Here is a 22,747-nt window from a genome sequence, read left to right as displayed (position 1 = left end):
CCTGAAATGCCAGATGCCCTCACAGCCGATAACCTGTACACATCCCAGCACGTCATTCAGGGCCCAGGAGAATGAGAAGAGGAATCTGGCAGAGGCCGGGGGAGATAGGACTGGCATACATGCACACACATGAACACCTCTCCCTTTGCATAGTTCTAAATAAAATTAAGCCACTCATGTCATTTCCACTGCTAGATTAGCTCAAGCATGGTAAATTTCCAATTCAGCTCATTCACCTCCCTTTGATCCATGCTACATGCTGCCTTCTATTCATATCTACAACCGTCACTGGCAGCAGCCGGAAAAGTAGCATAAATCCAACAATAAAACACTTTTAAGAGTGAGAAGTTAATGGGAACTACAGGATTAGGTTTTTTTTTTCTTTCCTTTAGTATTTTTTTAATTTTACTAGTCTGATATTAACATGCTGCAGCGTAATTACTACTAATAATTTTCTTTTTCTTGCTGCATGTAAGAGATTAAAGCACTGAATTCACCCAAACCAAGTAAGTTTAAATAGTCATCAGCTTCCTCCCCAGCCTTGCCCCTAAACCTTCCTCCTTGACCTTTCAATTAAGCAAGGCAAGGGATCTTCTTAGAACTACGGCTTTTAAGTAAATAAATAAAACCATGGAAATCTCAGAAAGCAAGCTAAAAAGAACATGCACTGTAACAAATACAATGAAGCAGCAGCAAGAAGGATGGAAATGATTTAAGCAAATGCCAAATATCCGTTTCCTTAGTTCAATATTTCCCATCAGTTTTATCATACTTCATTTACAAATCATTAGTCTAGTTTTAAATTATGGGTCACACAGTTTCCCTTTAGACCAGTATGAAATTGCTATAGCATGGCTTCTAAACTTACAAATCCCAAAGTTTGGGGTCTTAGGGCAGAAAAGAAAGTAGGCAGGAAAGGAAGGATGCCTCTGTATGTATGCTGAGGTATGCATATTTTGAAAGTGAGAGAGCGAGCGAGAGATAGGGGATGTTTGCATATATATGAAGAACTGTATGTATTACATACATGTCCTACATGCATAAATAGAAAGTAACGTAAAAGCAGCTGTTATATGTGATTTTTCAATTGTGTCTTCGTGACACATCCAAAGAACTAAACCCCAACATGCTGCTGGGTAAACATAACCCTCAAAATGGACATAGGTTTGGGTCAAGAAAATTCTAGTCCTGGTTTGCAAAGACTCACCTTAGCTTCCAAAAATGAAATTCTGGATTAATTCAGAAGGGGTTTTGGACTTAAACACGTCTTATGTATTTAAGAGACAAAAGGGAAAACTTTAGCTGAAGAAAACTTTCAAACATGATAGAAGCGGAAAGGTTGGTATGCCTGACCCTTACTTAAAAGTAGATACACACTCTTAATGTGTATTAAGTTTAAAAACAGGACTAGCACTATGGTTACAATGAACACCGAAGCACTCAAACATTACAACTTCAAAGAATAATATAAAATATTCGCAGGTCAAGCCATAGTTCAGGGCCAAGTCTCACCTCTATGGGATTCTTGGCTGACAAAAACAATTCCGAAAAAATAAATATCATCAGCCACGTGCACTGTTGTTTTATCCAGCACATACTTTGCACCAGGAACTGGTCATATTTAATGGCAACTAATGAATCATTATTACACCTCAGAAATAAAAATGGATGTCAGAGAAACACATGGAGCAACAATAGTACCACCTCATCATCTAATTACCTTGATAAAGTGGCTATATGCTTAGTACAGACATTGGCGAATACATGTTTATGAAACTGAAGCATCGTTTATGCTGTCTCTAAATGACAGGAAGATTATTTAATCATGAGCATTGTAGGGTAAGTGGACCCTCTGAGTATGCAGTGAAATCTGTAGGGAGTTTGTGGAAATTCTGACTGGGCCTTAATTTCAATAGTCTGTTCAAATTTTTTCTAGCCTAACGGGATTCATACATCCAACTACAAGATGCAAAGAGGAGGCAAAGATAGTGTTATGTTGCTGCTGGTTTGGGTGGGGTTTTTGAGGGTTTTCTTTTTTTGAAAGCTTGCAAAATAAGAGTTGCAACAGCAGAGCTTGACATAAAACCAGGTATCACTTGTAGTTTAATCAACAAGTAGTATAACTTGTAAAATTAGCTTCTTCACATGTTCATTGCCTCAATAAATCCACCCTGACCTTAAGGAGGTCTTTGTTTTGCAAATGCTTTCAAAGTACCTATCAACAAACCTCACAAGTTAGTGATTTCTAGAGATATATCATCCCATAACTACTTCAACTCAAACTAAAAACCATGTTAACACCTCCTTCAGTTGCGAGATACATAACCTGCTTATTTCAGTGCATCTCATTCAGTATGGACCAAGAACAGCCCTCTCCTTCCCGTACCAGATCTTCATCGCCACAGCTTTTTTCAGCTCTGAGTGCACCTACTAGCAGGCTGAAAGAGTCATCTAGTGGCCACAGATAATTCCTGCAGCCTCACCAGCTTCTGCGGTCCGGCTGTCAGGGCAAGACACAAGGTGTTTTGAACCCTTAAAGCACACGCAGCACTGACAAGAGTCCGCTGGCGGGGCTTCAGCTGAAGATCCAGTACCTGAACCATGATACAGTCCTAGCAGCCACGTACATGATATTCCGTGTTCATCTTCCCTATCATGCCCTAAGCATTAGTTTCCCACTTCTGGCCCACGTCGAGGCCAAATTCAAGTTCTGTCCTTCTTAAACGTGCTTGGGAGCAGACACGGTTGTGTTGCTTCTAACCTGTATGTAGCTCACTGCTCCTCTTCAGGGGCAGGCAAAGAGACTTTCTGAATAACGTCGCTACACATGCAAAGCACCAGTTCAAGTGACAGTCTTGCTCACCGATTAAACAGCAAAGCAGCAGCACAGCAAGCTAACCCATCTTACTCAGTTCCCATCCCTCCTCCACCACAAACTTGCTGTGTAGGTTTGGACAAAGCACCTAAATATTTAGGCAAGGTATCTCAGTCATGGAAGAACCATCTGCCTAATAACATGCAAAACTCAGTAAGACCCATAGTATGTTAAACAGGTATTCAAAGTATGATTTAAAATAACACTTTGATAAATGGTATTAATATCTATAAAAATCTTACTAAGCTTCATAAAAATTTCTAATGTTTTATCAGTTCTCTGTTCAACACCTCCAGTCAGGTAAGCTCCAGAAATTTAAAGGAGTTTAAATTTATTTATTTGAAAACCTCAAATATTCATCCCTCAGATGAATGGTCATTTAAACTATATTAGAAATAAAAAAGTGAGAAATCAGTACCTATTTTTCACATAAACACTTTAGTTTGAAACAAACTGGGATTCTGATCAGTTTTTGTTACTCTGTGTTAATTTGTGTCACTGAACTGCAGGCAGCTGACCAAAGAGCAAGATTGTCTTAAGTTTCTTCTTGTTTCTGGAAATCACTTTTCTGCAACACTAATGCTAGGCTCTGGAAGAAAGCATTGCTACTCTTCCTGCACAGAGTAGAGACTGCTATTTACATCTTTTCTTTTTAAATGCTTGCACTTGTTGCACAGAGGTGAATCTAATGCAGTGAGCACCAGGTGTTAAATATCCCCCCCGCCCCCCAAATTTTCTAACATGCACACGCACCACCTATGCAGTTTAACATCTTATAACTTAATCTCAGCAACAGTAACAGCCCCCCCCGGCCAAATCAGGAACTATAGGTTCTTCAGACCTCTAATGGACGAGCCAAAAGACTTCCTTAAATTTATACTCAACCTCCCTGTGACTCAGAGCCTCTATCTGCCTCAATCACCTCAGTCAGAAAGGTGTCACATAGCTTTCTTCATCAATCCTATAAATCATTCGGGTAATTCAAGTCAAAAGTGCTATAAAGTGCAAATTATCATTATGGTATTGTTAAGGAGACCTGACCTATTTCAAGCTGCAACTGAAGGTGGAAAATGGTGGTACCACAACTATACCAACAGGTGAAAGGAATTAAAATGAGCCTTGCAAGCCTTAATGTCAGAGTTAAATAGAGAAGTTCCTTCAAAATGGTGTGGCATGAGCAGCAGCTAAGTGATGTTTAAAGTTAGTATTTAGCTCAGCCACCCTCTGATCTCAGCAGGCAACACCTCCACCTTGCTTGTTCACAGGTCTACCAAATTAAGTGTTGGTCAGATCTGCCTTACATGAAAGCACCTGGAGAAAGACTGGCTCTAAAGCATGTTTATTTCTGTAAGGTGGGGGACACCTTACCCTTTTAGGCCAGTAAATCACCAAGAGCTGTTTCTTGCCACTCACTGCTCAGGGGCCCAGTCACAGAGGTCTCTGGAAGTTAGAAAACACTTCTGCAGCACTCCAAGGCTTGCACAAGCACACCCTAGACCTATTTTTCTAGTTTTTAAACGGGCCTAATTTATATTGCCAATAAAAATAATATTGATATTTTGCAGTCTTAACTGGCCAACATCATATGAAGGGTAAGGCCACTCTTAAATTAACCCATTCTGATTTTATTTCTTAATTTTAGTTATGTATTTTACATGTAAGATCCTCTTTGGAAAGAGCAATGAAAGAGCAGGTTCACTGCTGGTCTAAAACAGCATGCCAAAAAATTTTACTGATGAAGTGAGCAGTAGACAGTAGTAGAGACCTACTGATTTATACCGTGCTAGGCCAAGTCACATTGCCCTGTCCCACACCATGCTTTCAGTGATCTGCAAAGAGTGAATGAGGAGCAGTAACAGTCACTCAAGCCCACTTTGTCCCACTATTACAGGAAAGATGCACACACTTTTTATATTACACATATATACATACACACACAGACATATGTGTTTATGTGCGTATGTATCTATACATACTTTTTTGCAGGTACATGCAAGATAAAAACAAACACCACACAGCAGGCTGGTTTGCAAAGTAGCCATGCAGAAGAAAAGTAGTGGCAGAGTGGAATAAAGCGACAAGAAATTGCCAAATACCACAGGCACTCTTAAAATATCTACCTACCTTTGTGCACTGAAATGAAAACATGAAGCTCCTTCTAGAGCTTTTACTACTTCTTAATACGCAGATCAGCCAAAGCATGGCTGTACTTCGTTAGTGCTGCAAATACCTGGGTTGACAGACTTCCTTTTGATAAAAGCCTGATCAATATAATAAACCTTTTATGACCCCAGAAGACAGCCATAATTTGTTTTTCCTAAAGGTCTTACCACAGACTACCTGGCAACTTTGGTTAGCTGGGTAGCTGCCCCCCACCCCCGAGACATTTCACAAAGGGAGCATATTATACTCATCTTCCAGAGGTGGCACAATTTTACAGAATTATTTCCAGGCATAATTCAAGGAGGCAGACCATCTTAAAACAAACACATCACTGACTGAAGCCTAAGCATCTCAGGACAGCCTCTCTTTGCACCTTAATTACTCAGCAGAAATCAGCTAAACTGTATCAGTCAACTGAAGATGTTTTTCTCTAAGAGCCCTACCCTTCTATCATTCCTCAGCTTGCTGACCTGCAGGACAAGCTGAAATACCTCTCTCAAAACTGCTAGGAGCAAAGGATTTATCTGCTTTTATGTACATTTGTCCACCCATACTGCAGGAAATTTAATCAGAAGCAACACTGTAAACTGCTGGTAATATTTAAAATATATTCACTTATTCTGAGAGCTCAGGCAGAAAGTACCTCTTTTTCCTCTGCCTAACCATCACTTCACCGATGCAGCAATTTGGATTCCTTCTCTCACTAGACGTCCACCAGAGAGCAGATGTCCATACCTGCAGCAAACATTTCCATGTGGAGATTCAGAATTCAGAGTTTAGTGGAATCTGCCAGAGACTCAGAGTCAGACATTCAGAGAAAGCCCAACATCTAATTCAGAAAGCCTCCACCTCAATCTTATTCCTCTGATGATTTTGAATAAACCATGAACAAGAACATAGATGGGAAGGCCTCAGTTTTGTTAGAATATGTCATAGTCTTTTTCAAATGGGGCCTGGCTAGCTAGCTGCCTTCTTGCAGCCTTGAAGGGGGAGGAAATAGCTAAATCTAGTAACTCTTTATTGGCCCTGACTAACAAGAACCTGCTTCTTGAGTGAGTTCCACCAACACAGGAGGTATGACTGCTGACTGAGATTTTGTCAATGCACATAGGCCCACATGGAATTTGCTTGCAGTTTTACCCAAGAAACTTCCAGGTGTTTACACACCCAATTGCTATTTCCGAGTTACTCCATACACTAACAAGCTTCAAGGGGCACCAGTCACAAAAAGAAAGTAATTTAGCCAAGTATGAAACACTTATAGCTACATTACTATCATTTTAAACTTAAAAACCATACATTCTTGTAGCCAGCTGGGAACAGGAAAAGTCAAATTATTTTCACTTCTCTTATAGACAGTTTCACTTTTGAATTAGTTTGGGAAACAAACATTTTGCTTGAACATCTGCATAAAGATATCCCTTGTTTGAAAATCTTTTAACCTCCTGACATACAAAAAACACTTTACTGTACAGTAGTGATCTAACGGATGAAAGGGGAGGGATCCATTTTGCATAACTTTACTCTGCAGTAGATCCTGCTAATCTTTAGTTGAAATGCACAAGTTTTTCTGGTAGCATCTTTTGGGACTGCTTTTGAAAAAAGTGTCCCCTGTGAAGCACTAGTCCTCATTACAAAAAACATGTCCCGCCATACTCGAGTTTCACATCTGAAAAATCTCAGATGCTGCCAGGGTTTCAACTCAGGTTAGCTGGCCATAAGGGAAGACTATGTCCTGAGGCAGCACACCACACCAGCTCCCTGCACCATCCCTCCACAGCTGTGACAGCGCTTGCCAGTGAGGCTCTCCCAGTATCATCCCGGACAGAAGCCCGTGGAGAACACTGCTGCCATTACACCATGTCCATGTGGAGGGTGGACACAACACTGTTAGAAGGTGCTGCAACAGGGGCAGTAACTCCATGTCCTCACCAGCAGAAGCTGTGTACTTACAGAACCACGGTCATGGCCCAGCTGCATCAACTCTCCAGGTGTTAGGTCCCTTGTATTTTGCTGTAATTTGCCTAACAAAGAAAGCATTATTCCTGTTGATTTACTCTCATTAACTAGCTTCTCCACTTACTTCAGGAAGCAAAGAGAGACTTATTTTTCCCTCCAAAAGAAAGAGATAATCAAACCAAACTGCCAATTCATTTTTTTTGTTTCATGCTTGGGATTCTAGGTAGTTCTTTCAATCCTTCTGGCTGTATAAAAGCCAACAGAATTTCATGCTGTGCAAGCTTGATAGGAACACTTAAATAAGTTTTCTTTCTCATCCTGAAACTATCATTCCTCTTGTTCCTCGCCCACAAATACAATTTTTGTTTTGTATAAAGTTTTCATTGGACAGCATATTTTTGTAGCTTAGGGTACTCTAAAGTATTAATCAAAAATCTGAAGAGCCAGTGTGCCACATTTTGCTATGGGTTTTCAGTTTACTTTGGTAGGGCAAGGGAAGGAGTAGAGATGATATTTTCAACTCTTAACTCTACTATCTGAACAACTTCCAAGCAAAGCAAACATCGATCCTTTAATCCCCTGTCAAAATCCACTAGCACAGATTTCTGTACGTGCATGGAGTCTCACAGAGGGTAACAAGGCCCTGAACAAATGCAGGGGTCTACACTAGCAAATCTCAAAATTGGATCTTTATCTTGGGATGTAACACTCAACCACCCTAGCCAAAACAGAGCCCCAGGGAATTCATGTAGAAATATTTATCGCTGCTTTTTGCCAGCACCTAACACACATAACAAAAGCTTGAAAACCGCTGACAAAAATCTTTCTGAACTCCACAAATCACACACAAGCAACAACAATCACCCTGCTATTTAAAAAACAAACAAAAAAATATTATACTACTGGCCACAGATACGTACTCTTCTTACAGGCCATTGGAGGAGAAGCTACCTTCTCTTTTAGAGATATTCCACCACTAGTCAAAATCTCAGAGTAACTGACCATATGAACAATTTACAGCACCAACTCTGGACTGAAATTTAGCCAGCACCTTGAATCTGTAGTACACTGGTATTCTGCATCCAGACAGAGCTACCTTGCTAAAATCACTTATCAAACACACTCACTGAAAGTCCCATGCAACTTTTAAGAACAGCCCCACATGCTATGCTGGGTCACACAAAGGAAAGCTATGGAAGACAGCACCTAGTTCAGAAAGGATGACAGGAGGAAGATAAAAGCAACATCACAATTAAGACATGTTATCTTCAGCATCAGTAACTAACTGATGCTATCTGGACTGGAAACTATCCAGACTGCAATATCACATTTAAAAGATGCATACATGTCCCTACTAGGAGAAATATTGACATTAGTGGTCTATTTCTGGAGATACATCCTCCTTCTCTCGCATTTTACTTAGCCTGCCCTTAAGGCTCTAGCTTGACAAGCAGTAAGATAGCATAAGCCAGCACTGAAGCCAAAAGCAGTCCTGTCCCTGTCCTGCTTCTATTCCCCACACTCCTGGACCCCTTTTTTGGTGCAAAAGAGCTGTTCAGTTCTCCAGTCTGATTCATGACACAATATATGATCCACCCAATGGTGGTCAGTTCTAGCTTTAGTGGACATAAAAAGTTAAGCTAATAAAAACCATTAATTTTAGCTATGATCAGTCTTCCAGTCCAGTTCATTACACAACTGCAAACACACTCGCACGGCCCCATGGGGTAGGATGCAAGTGTCTGAGGCTGGGACTGTTTCTTTCAGTGACAGTGCTGCCATTTAAACATGGTGCTTCACTATTACCTCTGTCAAATAAGTCTTATTCACTTCTTTGTCAGGGAGCTGTAGCTGAAATAACGTATTGTATCTTCTATCTATATTGAAGATAGGGTCAGCATTACACATGTAGTGAACTGAAGGTGAAAAAAGACTGTGGGAGCCACACCCTTCACTCTTCTCTTCATGCCTACAAATAGAGAGCACTTATTAACACTCTTGCGATCTCTCCAACAAGGAAGGATCCACTTTGCAGACAGAACTTCCCATCCCCCTTCAGTGCACTCCAAAATAAATTAACAAATCTCCACAAGTTAACAGAAGACCAGGTTGCCAAAATGTGACAGAGAAGTAGCAAATGCTTTGACCCTAGCTGTCAGCAAGGCTGGCAAATCAGTTATAAGCACAAAATTTAGAGCCACTGGTAGGAACCCTTGACTCTACTGATATAGGTTAGATTTTTTACAGCAGCCTCCTATCAATCAGAATGAAAATATTGAAAGTAAGTACAAAATGAGTAAAACAGCACAGAAGTCCACCAGCTGTTGGGCTTGGTGCTTAACATCATGCAAAGTTTCTCTACTGGCAGAATGCGAGTAAAAAGACAGTAACTTTGGCAAATAAGAGTTGGGTACTTGGGCCCACATGGGAAATATATTTGCATCTACAGGATAAGCACATTTCTCACACATTTCTTGTGGAAACATTAGTGTTTAGAATTATCTTTAGAATCAACACACTGATGATGCATGCCCATTTTCCTCTTTCTAACATACTGATATGAACAGCACATAAGATGTCTTTAACCACAGTTTATCCCTCAGAGTAATAACAACACAAGGTTAATTTCTTGAGCACAAGTCTATATCAAGAAGTAGATTTAGCAGCAATGAATTTATAGATTGCATGGAGGCAAAACCATGCAGTGTAGTATACCCAGCGCCTGAAACCAAATACAAAAGATGCAGGGCCATACATGACTGGAAGTTTTATTATTACTTCCTGTACAATGCTCTTCCACCACTACCACAGACAGGCCACAGACTGGGCAATAAAAGTGGTTTGTTGCTTTTCTTTTGACCTTACACGTTTATCTACAAAGCTGTTCAATTACAAGTGGTAAGTGTGGCCCAGTAATATAACACACTCTTAAGAAAATGCGCTCCTACTTGCCCCGCAACTGAAAGAAGCAGAGCTAATTTCCATCAAGGAAAAAAGGAAACTCAGTCATGCCCAAAAATGTTACCACAAATCAAACCTCAGTTTCTAATTTACCATATCTCTCTGATTTTCCATCAAAATACATCAAACTTTGAAAACAAAGTTTCCCCAGAACTGCTTTCAGCACAGCTACTGAGGAACTTCACTGTAAGAGAAGCATTCCCCACTCCCACAACTAATCAAAGGCTAAAATTTGTTTCATTTTATAGCAGAACCAATAAATTCAACTTGGCATCACAGAAAAAAGCTACTCAAAGTGTGCACTCTGGTCTGGATCAAGAGCACAAGCAATTCTGGTCAGGCCTCAGAGCTTGGGACACGCCACATTTCCCATGATCCTGAACAAGATCCTTGATTTCTTCCTGTTGCCCCTTGTCACCTGGGGAGCAGCTCAGACCTGCAGCAGTGCCCTGTAGCTGCAACAGCAGCATCCAACACCTGGCTGGCCCACCGCAGCTACGCTTTGTGAGTGGCTTCTTATAAAGAGTCCTCTGCAAAATCACTCAGGGCACCACAGTGAGAATGAACAAAGTCGTCCCATTAATCTGACTGTTAACAGGCAGTAATGAGAAGGCAGCAAAAGAAGGATACCACAATACAAAACAAGTAGCAACCTGCCACCAGTTACGGATTAATGATTTTAGAGCTCCATTAGAAGGCATACAGAGAACGATGCTCACCTGTTTAGAAAACTGAAAGTTGGTTAATGAACCTGTGGTATTTACATTCTTCACTCCATAAAGAAAAATAATTTAAAAAAATAAATTAAAATTGCAACAATGTAAGACAACACGTTTCTATACAAGTTGCCCATTTGTTGCAACTGAGATATTCTTCCAAACAATCTGCTTTCTCTCAATCAACCTGGCTTCCACCCTGAGGGATGCTCAGCAACTCTAAAAAGAACTTTTTTTTCCTTTTTGTTTTTCCATGTATAATTTTATTTCCACACATTATAAAATCATGGTATTCCCTCATACACATCACATTATTCTAGATCCACAGTTATTACTAAATCACTGTTAAAGTCTTTTTCTAGCATTATTCAATCCATCTAAAAGTTCTGAAACTACCTAGCTGAGTGTTTTTTCTGTCAGAAGTTGTTTGGAGTGAACCTTACCCTTTATCATCTGTCCTTTATGGCTATATTTGTGCCACATGTATCTACACTTTTCAATGAAAGAAAAACAAATTTACACGCTATAAACTTTCATTGACTACAGTTCTTTGCTACAGCAAAATCCATCATTTCCTGAGTATACTCCATTACAGTATTAGCAGGAGCAAAAGTATCTAATCAGAGAGCATAACATAACTGCTTGTTTCTTGTTACTGAGCCGGGGTAGGTTGTGACTCCCAGTTCCACCTCCAACAACTCCCTGGACCTACGCGACATAATACCGGCACTCACCTCCTTCGCCTTCCACGGTCACAGAGCTGGCACAGAAATGTTTTCGGTGCAGCAGTCTACCATTCTGCCTACAGCTCTGGTTCACTGCAACAGAACAAAATCACCATGATACCGCTTTCCAGCTTGGCATGTTAGCCTGTCAGAAAAAGAGCCTGCAGCCACCCATAAAAATTAAGTCCAGACCGATGAAAATAACTCTTTCAGGGGAGGAGTAACAGCATTTTGAGGAAAATGAAAAGCAGGAAGCTGATCTCAGCAGCGCGGGGAGCACGGACGGGGCGGAGCAGAGGCACGGAGCGAGGAAAAGTGGAGCAAAGACTCACTGCTTATAGCTTGGTTTTGGCAGTACGGCCAAATACCACCGCATTACTGAAATACCAGCGTTATGGCTAACAGACGCCACGGACGCCCCCCCCACCGCGCGGGCCGACGTCAGTGACGGCGTGCGCCCCGCGCAGCGGCACTCACCGCACAGGTAGCCAGCCCTGCGCAAGCGGCCGCCCACCCACACTGCCTTCCCCGCTGGCGCCACCGGCCCCCAGCCCCAAAGTGCCCTCAGATGCTTCTCCACTCGCCCTGGCCCGGGCGAGGGCTGCCTGCAGGCGCCGCGCTGCTGAGCCCGCTTTCACGCGTGAACCGATTTGGAAAGGCACGTCCTGCAGGATGGATTCAACACTCCTGCTCTTGCAACTGGAGGAAACTCTTTCTGCACGTTAGAAACAACAGATGGTGGTACCTTCTAAAAGATCGAACTGCCATGTTTTGTGCATAACTACTTTTGATGAAGTTATAAAAAAAAGGCACGGGGGGCATTCTTTAGGAAGACAGCTTCAAGAACCACAAGGCTTTTCAGGCTAAAATTCAAACCGATACCAAGCTGGGCTTTAACTTGATAACAGCATCTGCCACCCTGTAAGAACCTTCTGTCTCAAAGGTATACACTAGCCACACCAAGGCCCCCCTTCACAGGGGACAGCAGGCCACAGGAGCTGGCTCCCCCCAGGAAGGGCAATTCTGCTCCCGCAGCACGGGACTCCCCCGCCTGCCCTCCTGGCTTCTGCAAGAGTCAGGCTGCATCTGCCACTTGCCATGCTGTTCCCACGTTCCTCAGGAGTGAGGTTTGTTCATATCATTAGGATGGCATTACAAAACTCACATGAAACAGAGCGATATGTAACATTCTAAATAAATGTGAGCTTGCAAAACAAAGTGTCAGGGTAAAGCCAAAAAGATACAAGGCAAGGTGGACTGACTACCAGGAGGCATCAACCATTGTTTCAAAAGAAGAATTTTAAAACCCGTAACAGAAAACAGCATGTCAATGGATCTTCCTAACACTCGCACAGCCAGGATGTGATCTATACCGCTCAGCCAAAAGTGGACAATCCCTATGCTTTTATGGTTTTTCTAAATGAGACCATGGAGATAACCACAGAGAGTATTCCTACTTAAGACACTTGTCTTGCTCTCTTTCAGGTCTGTTTTGCCTCACTAGCTTTGCACAGCAAGATCTGCAGGTATTTTGCACTGGTCAGTACAGAGGGGACACAGGACCAAAACAAAACAGTAAATCAGTTTAAGTCAAATTCTTACACTTTTGAAAATCCTGTCTGATGTCCTCTACACTAGTACTGACAGGAGAAGGGAAAAGAGAAGCAAGGTGGCCAACCATTTTTATTGTTACCACTTCTTTCATATATTTTCTCTTGTCTGTTCAATATAGGAACCTGTAGCATGTCTTTAACTTACATTTGGAAGATCCCATTCCAGAAGATTATGAAACCCAGCAACTTTTAACAAAGCATTTAATGACTTCTTTGAAATTCACTGTGCCTTGTTCACTTTTTGACGCTGTTTCAAAGTATGTCCTATGCTCGCTCAGTCTGCAGTCAAATCCAGACTGAGCGGGAGACATGATCACACCTCTCTCCCTACCTCTCTGCAGAGCCTGATGGCCTTCACTTCCAAGAGTGGACAGACAGGACCCATGCCTTCATCTCCAGCCTTCCCAGTTTCACGGCCTACCTTTGGTGACTGCAGTTACATTAACTCCTCAGGCTGTAAGTTGAAGGTCACTGATGCAGACATGCATCCCCATCTATAGCTACTCTGATGGTCAGCTCCGACAGAGTGGATGCAAAGCCTCATTGCAGCAGTATCTTCAGGCGCTGCAGCAACATCAGCAGAGCTGCAAAGAGACTAAAGGCAGCCTAAATCTCAGCATGCAGGCTAGGCCAGCCAACGTACGAGCAGCAACACACGAGATCCTGTCCATCTTAATCTCAGTGCCATTTCTGCACTAGTGTCCATGTAGTTTTGCAGCTTTATCCCCTTTTTGTTCATATACTGAGACACTCTAGTTTCACTCTCAGGAGAGCCTACATGTTTTTGGGGAAACTACTAGCAGTGAAGTAACATACAGCTGCTTCCTTACTAAGAAAACATATAGTTTAAACCAGAACTATATCAGAACTGGGAATGTAGTTCATACACACAGCTGAACAGATTTAGTCAGTATTAAAAACAAGAATTTACAAAACCTGCATGGCGTATTGTGCTGGTGACAGTGTGTGGACCCACAGCAGGCAAGGTTAAAATATAGGTAAGAGCTCAACTTAAGAGAAACAGCAAAGATATTCCCAAACTTTTTCTGACATAATTACCATTACAAAAATGCCTGGGCTTCTCTTCAAATCAAAACCAACACCTGTACAGCATCACTCTCAGCTCTGGGAGTCTACCACACCAGAGATAAATGAGCTCACAAGCCCACCTCCAATCCCACGATTATTCTGTGTATTTCAGAGAAGCTGTTTCCTACCTGCTTTATAGAAGAGAGATTCTACAGCACTGAGTACTGGTTTTCCCCTGCTATTCAAACTGATACTCAGTTTTGAAAGGGCACTTCTCAGTTCTCACAGATACTGGTCAGGTATGCTGTTGCTACAGCGTACTAGCCTCCTTCCTCCTCTCTACTTCTTTAGTTCAAGTACACACGTACACCAGTGAGAGTGTTTCATCAGATACAGAAGAGTAATCTCTGGCACTCTTGACGTGACAGCCAAGGACAATTTATTCCAGCAACCTAGAGAACACCAGAAGCACTTTAAAAAAAAAAGTATTCTTAGTTAGTAAATAAAAATCATTAACCGATTTATGAGGTTGACTAACAGATCTCTTAAGGCATACCTTTAACTTCAGCAATGCACATCTTCAACTTCAGTCTATCTTGTCTTAGTAATAAAAACATATGAGAGTGCTTTAGTTTAAGTAACTTGCTACTATTTATTTTGCAAACAATTTTTTATAAGTGTTCTGAAAGACCCTCCTCTATCAGCCCACTTCAATTATTGAAAGCACTTTATCCTTAAGATGACAGGTCAGACAAAGAAAATGTTGGAGAGACACCAGCTAAAGTATTGCATTGTTTTCAGTACAAAAAGCTCCATTTCTTTAACCCTGCCTTTCTACGCAAGAAACTTCCTTGAGAAACTAGAGTAGCATCTGCTTGTACTTCAAATAATTATTGTCTGCTTCTTTGCCCCTCCCAAGTTTCCTTGACTGAGGTCATCAAAATAACAAGTACATTTTAAAATCAAAGTTTACCATTTGTAGGATTTCAGGGGCAGGACTGTGGAAGTCATTATTAGGCAACCATTCTTCTCAGAGTGAAACAGTTTGTGCTTAACACTAGCAAACAGTTAGACTTCTGTCATTATCTTTGCTGGCTAGTGTTATTACCCTGTCCAGAGGTCTCCAACTTCAGTATAAATACAAGCGTTAGATCAGCAGTTTTTACACTGCAGTCGTTATTTCCTACAGGTCTGCAAAAGTAGCTAAGAAGATTAGTCCATTGTTGGTAGGCTTACATTCATTTTTCAGGCATCTGTATCATCTACAGGACACTTTTTTTAGTGTTTTTAAAGTAATAATAAAAAAAAAAGTTGAAAACCCACTACTTTAAATTGTGTCAACTTTTTTCTCACAGGGAGAATACAGATTTTTTGAAAGCTTGACAATGGTCATGAAAAGGGATCATCTAATGTATAATCACCCTTTAGCTACTAGACAAGATGAAAACCTACCTCAGAAAGAAGGCATGAAGTAGGAAGTGGCAAGCACCTACAAGTGTACACACTCCTGTGCTTTAAACTCGTTCACATACACTTAGAAGTCCAGGCACTTCCCCTCAAGTAGTTATTCTGTACTGTTTTAACATTAACTTGAAATTTTTGTGTTGCTTAAACTACAGTTGTCAATATTCTTTTATATGTGACAATTTCTGACCTCTCATCCCCTAACATTAAAGGCAGGTGGAGATTAGGCACCAAGTTATCTCTATATTTATTTAAAACAAGCCAACCTGGAGATAGTTTGATCACAAATTTACTCACTCCATCAGTACATCTATCTCCTCCTGAACTGACATGACAGGATGACTTCTCCTGGCTTGTTACTCTGGTACTTTATGAGCATTAAAATTACTTAGAAAGTGACCAAGATGGGGAAGACCTGGTGAAAGAAGATAGAAAGGGAAAAAGTAACACTGATGTATCTTGCACGGTTGAAAGCTTTCTCCTGCTAACCAGCAAGAAAATATAACAGCAAACAATCAAGGAAACAAACATTTTGAGAGCATATTTAACACACTCCAAAACTTAACCTGGAAGCAACTGTCAGTGAAGACATCCCCAATCAATCAAATCTGCAATATCAGTCTACTAGTGTAATTCTGCCTCCTGTAAAATTCACAAAAGAATTGTGCTCACACATACATACAGAGTTTGCAGCAATATCAATAAATTATAATCTCCAATGAAGCTCCATATTTTATTCCAATCCCGTGAAGAAATACAATATTAATCACTAAACCTAAACAAAGTCACTACTCAGCTCAAAATGGATACAATCTCCCAATCCAACGCTTATACAACTCTGCAATACCACACAGTTAGTGTAACACTAAACAGATAAATTAACTCATAAAACATTCCAGAAAACACAGATTGTTGATGGTATATCCAGAAACAGCAGACTCACCCTTTCAACGATTCCTAGATCTCAGCACTTTCTAGAAGTTGCATCAAATATTTTCATATATGAATACGTACACACAAAAGCTTTCTGAGCTATGTAGTACATTAACAGCATACATGCAACAGCAAATTTCCATCACCAGAAAGCCACTGCCCCATTACCTACTACACACAACCCACACATCACAAGTGTCAGAACAACTTCAGGTACAATGTCATACATAAATAATGCACAAAATACCCAAGCCAAAAGTCCTACCGCAAGCAGCATGCTGTCCCTCGCACTGTTATCCTGAGAAGTTAAATCCCAGTTCTTCTCTGCTATAGGTGGAAGGCACTCAGATACCACATACAACGTGGCAGAATAAAATCCTAACGCTGTTGCCCCCTTTTTAGCTTTTTTACCAGAACAAGATATTGCCAAAGTTTAGAGATGCAGAAGTTTACTTCTCACAATGTAAGATCACGCATTACCTGTAGCAGAAAGAAACTCACATTTCCGATACAAAAATTTCTTAAAATTAGGAGGGTTTTGTCTAGTTTTTGCTTTTAGTGAGAGCTGTTCTCCATGAGATTAAAATGTAAAACAGACTTTTAAAAAGAAAACTGCATTAGCATAATTTTGTCTATTTTCTAGTTCTCCTATCAGAAACAATTTAATTAGAAGGATTATATACTTCTGTTTTTTAAAACAACCCCGTTTTCTTCCTAGATGTACTGCTGCAATATTCTGCAAGCATATTCTTAAGAGATGCAAAGGTTCAAAGAGCAGTTGCAAAAGAAAGCTATTTCACTCCGCTAATTTGCATCGTTTTATGGTTCCTATCCTCTCTCCTAAATGGAAAACTAACTGTGATAAAACATCAAGCCCAATTAGAAACGGCCACTACACACAACTATTTATTTGAATTATTTTCTTTAGAGTATGTGTAATTGTTTTTACAGAATCCTTTAGTGTTTGGGCCAAATATTGTCATCTTTTCTTCAGAAAAAAACTTCCTCCAGCTTCACATCTCATTCACCAAGTACTTCATTGAATTCAAATCTTGACACATATAAAAATAAATCTTTCAAATTTAATTTATTTCAACAAAGTGCTGGAAAACCACTATGGCAGCCTGAGTTCTGCATTCAGAATACACTTGTGATTTTCTTCATGTTACAGTATTAGCTTGCACATTAAACAGCCCAAGTTTGGCACTTACTTGAATTAAGATAGTGATCAAGTGCAATGTAAGACTTCAGCACCAGAACTAGAGCTCCCATTTTTGGAGCTTGGTCGCACTGGTATCACATTTGCCAAAATCCTGAAGTTCAGCTTCGTTTTGGGCTGTGATCTATGATCCATTCCTTTTAGATTTAAGGGCCAAAAATCTGACAGACTTCTGTAGGCACGGGAAGAAGTTGGGGAACAAAGTGGGCAGGATTTAGAAAACAGGCAAGTGACTAAGAAGTGTGTTTTGTCCACATCTGTGGACAGCTGGCAGCTGTACCAGCCACGGCAGGAGATGAGATCAGTCTCTGTGGCAGCACCAAGCAAGAAAGGGAGCGAGCACGGAGGAGAGGTCAGGTCCCTGCAGGTGGGCTGCCATCCCGTTCTTCACATATCCAGGTTATATTTTCCTCCATAAACATGCTTTCTGGAAAAGCAAGCAGGGCAGCAAAAAAGGCAGGGAAATAATCTTCGTTCAGTTTTACTTAAGAGCAAACCCAGCCTGACCTTTAACTCTGCTTACACTGTTTTAACCTACAGCTGCACTCCCACCTCCGCAGCCTCCCCTCCCACCCCTGCCCTCTGGCAGAGGGGGCCCAGGCCCCCCACCCTGCCCCGGGGTGCCTCTCCCACCGCAGGGGTACACTAGCACACATTATGGCTTTGGCAACAGCCGGGCCTGGCACAGCCAACCCTCGGAAGCAGAGCTGCTAGGAGGACGGCTGGCCCCAGCCAAGGCCATTGCAGCTGTGAGCAAGGACAGAGTACTCCTCCCTGGAAACACGGGAGGCGGGGTTATGCCAGCAAGAAAGCACTGTGTTAATACAGTACCCAACATGCAAATCCAGCAAATAAAGTAAAATTTTCAACCATCCCTGTGGTTTTATGAGATGTCACCCAATCTTTAGCTATTCTTTTGTTTTACCAACAACTACTTCCTCTGCATGACTGCAAACAAACTGAACTCAAGGTGCTTCTGCAAAACCATTAATTAGCCTTGGCTAATTGCAAATTCACTTTAAAAAAAAAAAGATGTATCATTTCATCTCCAGTAATAAGTGTTGCTTAGGGTTTCATACACCAGAGGAAAACATTTGCTGTAACATCTCTCATGATGATGCCCACTCTTATCCAAAGACCTGACACCAAAGCCAGACACGTGAATCACTGGCTATCACATGGTCTTCTCTAACTAAGAGTTTCTTTATGTTTTGTTAGCATACTGTCTAAAACTAATGACTCATTTTTCTCATTCAATCAAAAAAAATGATGCTTTTTCTTCTCTGGTCTGTGGTTTTCTCCCCAGTGTTTGTGTGGGACTCTAAAGCTAAAAAAAGTTTCTATTATGCAACACTTCACTTTACTATAAAAGAACACAAAACAGATTACCAAGATTAAAAATTCACATTTTACTTCAAACATGCAAACACACCCCCCCCCCAAAAAAAAAAACCCAACACCAAACATTTTACATTCTAGGTTCAGCCACCAAAAGTCAATGCACTATGTAAAGTACTGATTGATGCACGTATAAATATAGCAAACCTCTTCATCAAGGAAAATCATACAGGTTTCTTGCATTCAAGTCTAAAACACATCTGTGGGACACCATAGAAGAGGTTGGGTCTCTTCCTGCCACTCCAGCACAAATGCAAGGAACACAGATGCCAATCCACATGTTAGCTACCTGCCTGTATAAATATAAACACAGTAACAGCATTAATATATTGGCCCTTCTGTAATATACAAGCACGTTTTTGTTTTTTTGTTTTTAATTGACAGGAAGAAAAGGTTTAAGCTAGGCCACTCATTACCAAAGCGTGCAATGCTTTATAGATCCAAACTATGCCCTTGGTCTATGCAGAAGAGCAACAAACACTCTAGTTGTTAGGGTACAGCGCTGGTTTGCCAGTAACACAAATTCCCCTATTCCTGCATCTGTCCTGCACTAAAGTTAAACGCAGGTTAACAGTAACAGCTATTTACATGAAAGCCTCACGCTGTGAAATGTGGTGGCTGCAGAGCTGATCCACTGCTACTTTTGCTACTGGTTCATTTTAAACTGCCACAGAAAGGTACGATGGCCCATGGGAGACAGTAAAACTTCCAGCTGCTGCTGTTAAACTTTAGAGAAGTCATCGGTTGCGTCCCTGTGTCTCTCACCTAGCCGACCACACCACTGCTGCTCTCTGGGACCCTGCCTGGTATGGCCCAGGAGAAGGAAAGAGAGCAAAAGCAACTGCTAGCTTTGGCGCTGAAGAGATCTGAGAAAGGGCAAGTGCACTCCTCTAGGAGAAAGACGCTGCTGTAACAAGCAACCTGGAGAAGTTCAACATCTCCAACATCCACGTTTTTGTCAAAGCGATTCCACTACTACAAATCAATCTTCTGACTTGGGTGTAGATGTGGATTATGAACTTAACTGCACCACTTGTAGACCAATGCAATATATGAACCACACAGACATAATCATTCCCTGTCAACGGACACTTATTTAAATCTTCAGCACACTAAAAGCTGTAGCAATTATTATTTTTTTTAATTTTACTTTCTCTATAAAAGAGTGGAAGGAGGATGGGGTAGAATGTTAAGTATGGCCTTGAAGGATTATGCTGGTGTAAGAGCACAAGGCTTGGCCCCATAATTGGAGCACTAATTAGTCAGTCATCACATTTACAGTTTCTTTTAGACTTGGACATACCTGACTTCCTTGAAGTCACTAAAAGACCAGCTTGATCTATTTAAGCAATGGGTACTAAATAGATACTAAATTGACTGGTACACACTAGATACTTCAGATAAACACAGGTAACTTGGCCTCAGTGTTGACTTACTTCTGTATTTCGCATGCATTCCCAAGGACTCTAGTTTTCAATTACACCTGCTTTAAGGAAGGGCAGAAGAGCAGAACACAAAATCTACCCCAAACACCAAAGGCAAGATGCTTATCCTCCCCTGCCTCCCCCACTCCTATAAAACCCAAGAACAAGCCCTCTAATAAGCAGATCTTATCCCCAACTAGTTTTCACTTTCAACAACAAAACTTAATATCAAAATAAATACCAAGTTAATTGAATAATAATTTCCCAAGAGAAAGTACTGTTTTCAACATCCAGTGCTACAAAAGAAATCCATAAACAGGATTTGCAACTTGCTAGTGTAGGAAGAGTTGTTACTGCAGCCTAACCAGATTTTGCATCTTGAAGGAATGTCCAGGACATGCCTCACTGCATATGGCACCAACTGTCAGTGACTGGCCCCAAAGACTCCAGACATTTTCAGCAGCCGTATGCTCCTAGACACAGAAATCTGATTTAAACCAACTGAGTACAAGGAACTAACTACAGCAGCCCAGCCCAGCCCAGCATGAGCTAATTTACCCTTACTCAATGCAAGTTAAATTAGCACGCACAGAGCTCGATGCTATCGCTGCCAAACCACTTCTGATACTTGTTCTACCTTATTGAAAGCACAGTCAGGTAACTACAAAACACAGTGGTCTACAATGTAGACATACCCTTAAGGTTTGAGATTATGCCAGGTTTTATGGATAGGTTGGATTTTAAAATGCTACATTTTAACAAGGTGCTTCAAAAAAGTTAGTAATAAAGAATCTCTTGAGGTTTTTTGTTGCATTTTTGGTGGGTTTTTTGTTTTGTTTTGTTTTTGTTTTTTTAAAGACCCTGCATACTGTACAGCCAACTCTCTAGATCTCAAAATCCATCAAATCCAACTGCAAACCAGACTTGGGAAGGATGCAGAAAACTCTTAGCTTTGTTAGTAAACAGGCAGTATATTTGCCTGTTGGTCTGGCTGAACTCCTTAGCTGTGTTGGGCATTTACCAGAGGCCAGTGATGCCCTGTATTTTCAAGGAGGTCATGGAGAAAAGAAAGCACTCAGCACCTCGGTAGGGGATCTGGTGGATGGGACAACTCCAATTGTCCCTGAATTAACTAAAATCAACAGAACAGTTGAGACATTAAAGACAGGGTTTGGCAGATATGGAGGGAAGACCCTGGGTTTCCTGGAAGAAGATTTATACTGGAGAGGCACACATCCTGTGTAGTCCTCTCCACCTCCCACCTCTATTTCCCCTAATAATACTGTGATTAATTTGGAGTCATACAGCAATTGCTATCAATTGCCGAACTATTCAGTAATCTTTACTACGCCTCCCAGTTCACTGTAATAATTTTAAGTATACCACACAGCAGAAATCTCTCACGATCATTTATTTATCACTGCTGAAAACCACAACACAACACAGTGTCCACTGTTCTCTGGAAAGCTACCACTCTGCCCAAGAAGACGTATGTTACTATACACTCTGGAGCCTTTTTCTGTATTGACTCTGTGGTCAAATTAAAGCAAATTGCTTGCATTACTCTTTCTACTCCTGGTATTATCATGATCACTAACTTTTTGTGAATAAAGAAACTTAAGAATCAAACTTTACCTTGCTATGTCATTCTGAATACGCAGCAGTAGCTAACTCTCTGAGCTACATCAAGGTCCACATGTTTGTAGCATACAGAGACTCGTAATACACCTTGGTAATACATGACCTCCCATCTTCAAGTTTAAAACTGATTTCTTTCATTATATGTACATGTAGGTGGTAGGGGAGTGTGAGTATTTCAGGTTTTTTGAAGTGACCTGTTGCTTCTCACTCAGCTGCAATGGGAACGAGGCATCTATCTCACTTGCATGACTGAAAATTTCAAACAGAAGTAATGATGGATATAGCTAAGTTTGCTTCAATAAGCACCAACTGCTTTAATAATTCACAGCTGATAGTAATTTAAATTCTGATAGTCCAAGCCTATTGGTACATAACTGTGTAAATCATGCGCCTTTTCAACTGCATATAACAGATTTCAGTAGTGTGCTCACCAAATGCTGAATCCTTGCTTAATTATTTACTTTCCTAATCATTATTTTAAGATGTTTATGTAAGAACTAAAATTCTTTTCAAATTAGAGGCAAGTGAAAGGTGTAACCATTGGAAATCACAAAATTTTCACTTTGAAATTTTAAGTATCATCTGACTGCATCCACTAAAATCATTCAGCTTGCAGCAAACAACAAA

The 22,747-nt window shown here is 40.9% G+C and overlaps 1 protein-coding gene across 3 annotated transcripts in view; it reads right to left on the bottom strand.

The window, feature by feature from the left end:
* BBX (bobby sox homolog (Drosophila)) overlaps positions 1–22,747 on the bottom strand; it is a 145,403-nt gene that overhangs the window by 102,463 nt on the left and 20,193 nt on the right. For 2 of the 3 annotated variants that reach the window (XM_009321371.1, XM_009321373.1), the window contains exon 2: positions 11,409–11,492. The exons of the other annotated variant lie outside the window; for it this stretch is intronic. The gene's annotated coding sequence lies outside the window, so the exon portion shown is untranslated. The remainder of the gene's footprint in view (positions 1–11,408; positions 11,493–22,747) is intronic. 3 annotated transcript variants of the gene reach the window in all.

This window comes from Pygoscelis adeliae, unplaced genomic scaffold, assembly GCF_000699105.1.
Source record: "Pygoscelis adeliae isolate BGI_AS28 unplaced genomic scaffold, ASM69910v1 Scaffold363, whole genome shotgun sequence".
NCBI classification, from domain to species: Eukaryota; Metazoa; Chordata; class Aves; order Sphenisciformes; family Spheniscidae; genus Pygoscelis; species Pygoscelis adeliae.
This window is presented reverse-complemented; position numbering and strand designations above follow the sequence as displayed.